This window comes from Cetorhinus maximus, unplaced genomic scaffold (assembly GCF_964194155.1).
Source record: "Cetorhinus maximus unplaced genomic scaffold, sCetMax3.hap1.1 HAP1_SCAFFOLD_1336, whole genome shotgun sequence".
NCBI lineage: Eukaryota > Metazoa > Chordata > Chondrichthyes > Lamniformes > Cetorhinidae > Cetorhinus > Cetorhinus maximus.
The window spans coordinates 83,501-89,500 of record NW_027597277.1 but is presented as its reverse complement, the minus strand read 5'-3'; positions in this window follow the sequence as shown (position 1 = coordinate 89,500).

Below are 6,000 nucleotides of genomic sequence, written 5' to 3'. Positions count from 1 at the left end.
CCTCCGCTCTCTGTCCCCCCCCTCCGCTCTCTGTCCCCCCCCTCCGCTCTCTGTCCCCCCCCCTCCGCTCTCTGTCCCCCCCCTCCGCTCTCTGTCCCCCCCCCTCCGCTCTCTGTCCCCCCCCTCCGCTCTCTGTCCCCCCCCTCCGCTCTCTGTCCCCCCCCTCCGCTCTCTGTCCCCCCCCTCCGCTCTCTGTCCCCCCCCTCCGCTCTCTGTCCCCCCCCTCCGCTCTCTGTCCCCCCCCTCCGCTCTCTGTCCCCCCCCTCCGCTCTCTGTCCCCCCCCTCCGCTCTCTGTCCCCCCCCTCCGCTCTCTGTCCCCCCCCTCCGCTCTCTGTCCCCCCCCTCCGCTCTCTGTCCCCCCCCTCCGCTCTCTGTCCCCCCCCTCCGCTCTCTGTCCCCCCCCTCCGCTCTCTGTCCCCCCCCTCCGCTCTCTGTCCCCCCCCTCCGCTCTCTGTCCCCCCCCTCCGCTCTCTGTCCCCCCCCTCCGCTCTCTGTCCCCCCCCTCCGCTCTCTGTCCCCCCCCTCCGCTCTCTGTCCCCCCCCTCCGCTCTCTGTCCCCCCCCTCCGCTCTCTTTCTCCCCCCCCCCCCTCTGCTCTCTCCCCTGGCAAACTTCTATTTGATGCACAGCAGGAGTTCACCAAGGTTCCCTGGGCGGCACCTTCCAAACCCCTGACCACTACCACCTAGAAGGACAAGGGCAGCAGATAGATGGGAACACCATCACCTGGAAGTTCCCCTCCTAGTCACTCACCATCCTGACTTGGAAATATAGCACCGTTCCTTCAATCTCGCTGGGTCAAAATCCCGGAACTCCCTCCCTAACAGCACTGTGGGTGTACCTACACCACATGGACAGCAGCGGTTCAATAAAGCTGCTCACCACCACCTTCTCAAGGGCAATTAGGAATGGGCAGTAAAGACTGGCCCAGCCAGAGATGCCCACAACCCGTGAATAATAAAAAGGAGCCGGAGTAGGTCACTCGGCCCCTTGACCCTGCTCCTCATGGTTGATCTGATAGTGGCCTTCACTCCACATTCCTGCCTGTCTCCCCCCCCATAACCCTTGTCGATTGTTTGTCGCTCAAAAATCTCTCGCACTCAGCCGTGAATATATTCAATGATCCAGCATCCACTGCTCTCTGGGGCAGAGATTAATGATCCCCTGAAAGAAATTCCTCTTCATTAGATGGGAGACCCTATATTTTGCAACTGTGCCCCTAATTCTGTTTCTCTTCCCACAGATGCTGCCGTTAGTGTTTCCAGCATTTTCCCCCTTTTTCCAGGTTTCCACTTTGCAATGTTTTGTCTCTTATTAAAATAAAACTTTCTTTTTCTTCGGTGATTGTTATATCAAACAATGTGCTTTGTAAACTCACCAGGTGGGTATTTAGAAAGATCCAGCATCTTGGTCATCAGGCTCCGAGCGTGCTTTCTAGTCTGGGTTTGCTAATTTTGGCCAACATGGTGCCAGAAGCACCTGCTTTTTTCATCCATTCCAAAACCATTGAGTTCTGGTGGGCCAACCTTAACTTGGACAGATTTTTGGTGAAAGATTCTTTTAGGTCTTTTTTTTATTAATTTGCGGGATGTGGGTGTCGCTGGCTAGGCCAGCATTTATTGCCTGTCTCAAGGAGGTGGTGGTGAGCTGCCTTTTTGAACCGCTGCAGTCCATGTGGTGTAGGTACACCCACAGTGCTGTTACGAAGGATTTTGACCCAATGACAGTGAAGGAACAGCGATGTATTTCCAAATCAGGATGGTTAGTGGCTTGGAGGGGCACTTCAGGTAGTGGTGTTCCCATGCATCTGCTGCCCTTGTCCTTCTAGATAGTAATGGTCGTGGATTTGGAAGGTGCTGCCCAAGGAGCCTTGCTGAGTTCTGCAGTGTATCTTGTAGATGGTACACACTGCTGTAAATGTTCATTGGTGGCGGAGGGAGTGAATGCTTGTGGGAGGGGTGCCAATCAAGTGGGCTGCTTTGTCCTGGATGGTGTCAAGCTTCTTGAGTGTTGTAGGAACTGAACTCACCCAGGCAAATGGAGACCATTCCGTCACACTCCTGACTTATACCTTGTAGATGGTGGACAGGCTTTGGGGAGTCAGGAGGTGAAGTACTTGCAGGATTCCTAGCCTCTGACCTGCTCTTGTAGCCAGAGTATTTGTATGCTGAAGGGTCATGAGGATTCGAAACGTCAACTCTTCTCCGATGCTGCCAGACCTGCTGAGTTTTTCCAGGTAATTCTGTTTTTATTTGTATGGCTCGTCCAGTTGAGTTTCTGGTCAATGGTAACCCCTCCCCCCCGCCCCCCCAGGATGTTGATAGTGTGGGATTCAGTGATGGTAATGCCATTGAATGTCAAAGGGTGATGGGTAGATTCTTTCTTGTTGGAGATGGTCATTGCCTGGCACTTGGATGGTGTGAATGTTACTTGCCACTTGTCAGCCCAAACCTGGATATTATAGTCATAGTGGTCAACAACACAGAAAAAGGCCCTTCGGCCCATCGAGTCTGCACCGGTCAAACAAGTACCTAACTATTCTAATCCCATTTTCCAGCACTAGGCCCATAGCCTTGTGTGCCATGGCATCGCAAGTGCACATCCAAATACTTCTTAAATGTTATGGGGGTTTCTGCCTCGACCACCCTTTCAGGCAGTGAGTTCCAGATTCCCACCACCCCATGGGTGAAAAGATTCTTCCTCACATCCCCTCTAAACCTCCTGCCCCTTACCTTAAATCTATGCCCCCTGGTTATTGATCCCTCCACCAAGGGGATAAGTTCCTTCCTGTCTACCCTATCTATGCCCCTCAAAATTTTATACAGCTCAATCATGTACCCCTTCAATCTCCTGCTCCAGGGAAAATAACCCCAGTATATCCAATCTCTCCTCATAACTAAAATTCTCACCCCAGGCAACATCCTGGTAAAACTCCTCTGCACTCTCTCTAGTGCAATCACATCCTTTCTATAATGTGGATTTCAGAACTGCACGCAATACTCTAGCTGTGGCCTAATCAGCGTTTTATACAGTTCCAGCATAACCTCCCTGCTCTTATATTCTGTGCCTCAGCTAATAAAGGCAAGTATCCCTTATTCCTTCTTAACTACCTTATCTCCCTGTCCCGCTACCTTAAGGGACAGATGGACATGCACATCAAGGTCCCTCTGATCCTCGGTAATTCCCAAGGTCCTACCATTCATCGTGTATTCTCGTGCCTTGTTTGTCCTGCCCAAGTACATCACCTCACACTTAACTGGATTAAATTCCATTTGCCACTCATCAGCCCATCTGACCAGCCTGTCTATATTCTCCTGTAATCTAAGGCTATCCTCCTCACTATTTACCACCCCACCAATTTTCATGTCATCCGTAAACTTACTGATCAACCCTCCTACACACAAGTCTAAATCGTTTATATATACCACAAACAGCAAGGGACCCAACACCGATCCCTGTGGAACCCCACTGGATACAGGCATCCAGTCACAAAAATACCCCTCGACCATCATCCTCTGCTTCCTGCCACTCAGCCAATTCTGGATCCAATTTGCCAAATTGCCTTGGATCCCATGGGCTCTTACCTTTGTTATCAGTCTTCATGTGGGACCTTATCAAAAGCCTTGCTGAAGTCCAAGTAGACTATGTCAAATGCATTGCCCTCATCTACACACCTGGTCACCCCTTTGAAAAATTCAATCAAATTGGTCAGACATGACCTCCCCTTAAAACCATGCTGACTGTCCTTGATTAATCCCTGCCTCTCCAAGTGTAGATTCATTCTGCCCCTCAGAATTGCTTCCAATAGTTTCCCCACCACTGAGGTTAGACTGACTGACCTGTAGTTCCCTGGTTATCCCTTCCTCCCTTCTTGAATAATGGTACCACATTGGCTGCCCTCCAGTCCTACCACCTCTCCTGTGACCGGAGAGGTATTGAAAATTATTGTCCAGGTATTGTTGCATTTGGTCTTGGACTGCTTCAGTATCTGAGGAGTCGCGAATGGTGCTGTACTTTGTGTATCATCAGCGAAAATCCCCACTTCTGGAAGGAAGGTCATTGATGAAGCATCTGAAGATGGTTGGGCATAGGACACTACCCTGAGGAACTCCTGCAGTGATGTCCTGGAACTGAGGTGATTGACCTCCAACAACCACAACCATCTTCCTTCGTGCTGGGTATGACTCCAACCAGTGGAGAGTTTTCCCCCTTGATTCCCATTGACTTCAGTTTTGCTAGGGCTCCTGGGTGCCACATTTAGTCAAACGCTGCTTTGATGTCAAGGGTAGTCACTCTCACCTCGGGAGTTCAGATCTTTTGTCCATGTTTGAACCAACGCTGTAATGAGGTCAGGAGCTGAGTGGCCCTGGCAGAACCCAAACTGAGCGTTAGTGAGCAGGTTATTGCTAAGCAAGTGCTGCTTGATAGCACTGTTGATGACCCTTCCGTTATTTTACTGATGATGAAGAGTAGACTGATGGGGCGGTAATTGGCCGGGTTTGATTTGTCCTGTTTTTTGTGTACAGGACATACCTGGGCAATTTTCCACATTGCCAGGTGAATATATGTGCTGTCACTGTACTGGAATATCTTAGTATGATTCTGTGAGGGTGACTATGTCAGGCTGTTGCTTGACTAGTTTGAGATGACTCTCCCAATTTTGGGAGATGTTAGTAACGAGGACTTTGCAGGATCGACGGGACTGGGTTTGCCATTGTCATTTCCGGTGCCTAGTTCGATGCCTGGTGGTCTGTCCAGTTTTATTGGCTTTGTAGCAGTTTAATACAACTTAGTGATATGCTCGGCAGTTTCAGGGGGCATTTAAGAGTCAACATTACTGCGGATCTGGAGTCACGTGTCAGCCAGACCAGGTGAGGATGGCAGATTTTGTTCCTTGAAGGACCACAGTGAACCAGATGGTCTTTTTACAACAGTCGACATTGGTTTCATGGCTATCATTAGGTTTTTAATTCCAAATGCCATGGTGGGATTCGAATCCAGGCCCCCAGATCATTACCGTGGGCCTCTGGATTACCAGTCCAGTGACAATACCACTACGCCACCACCTCCCCAAGGATAGTTAAGATCCAGTGTAAACGAAGTCCGTAGTGTACAGGGTGTGCCCAAATGATTATCCTTCATGAGAACATAAGAAATAGGAGCAGGAATAGACCATATCGCCCCTTGAGCCTGCTTTACCATTCAGTGTGATCATAGCTGATCTTCTGCTTCAACTCCACTTTCCCGCCAGCTCCCCAAATCTCTTGATTCCCCGAGGGACCAATAATCTGTCTATCTCCATCAAATAAATTCAACCCTGGAGCATCCACAGCCCTCTGGGGTAGAGAATGCCAAAGATTCACAACCCTTTGAGCGAAGTAGTTTCTCCTCATCTCAGTCCTAAATCATCAACCCCTTATTCTCTAGCCAGTAGAAGCAGTCTCTCAGTATCTACCCTTTCAAGCCTGTTCATAATCTTTTAAGTTTCAATGTGATCACCTCTCATTCTTCTGAACTTCAAAGAATATAAGCCCAATTTACTCAGCCTGTCATCATAGGGCAACCCCCTCATCCCAGGAATTAACCTGGCGAACCTTTGTTGTACCACCTCCAAGACAAGTACCATATGTCCCTGTGTAAAAGTCGACACATGATTTTTGGTCTAAAATTTTGTAATCTTTCATATAGTTCATGTAAAAGTCAATCTTAGTTTGCAGGGATCAAAGCCCATCAGCTGCCTTGCTCTCCTCTCCCTTCTCTGCTTTCCCTGGGATCCCTTCACATACCCACTGAAGAAAAGAGGCAGGTAGGAGATGCTGATCAGGAAAGCCCTGGTGTCAGCCTGCTTGATCACCGGGAGCTGCTTGAACTGATGCTGCGTTAACATCGCGGACAGCCCAAATCAAAACACTCCCTGAGGAGATCTGCCGATCTCACCCAGCCACATCGGAACTAAACAGCATAACCTGTCCGACTGGCAGGCCAGACCTTGCCAGGGTA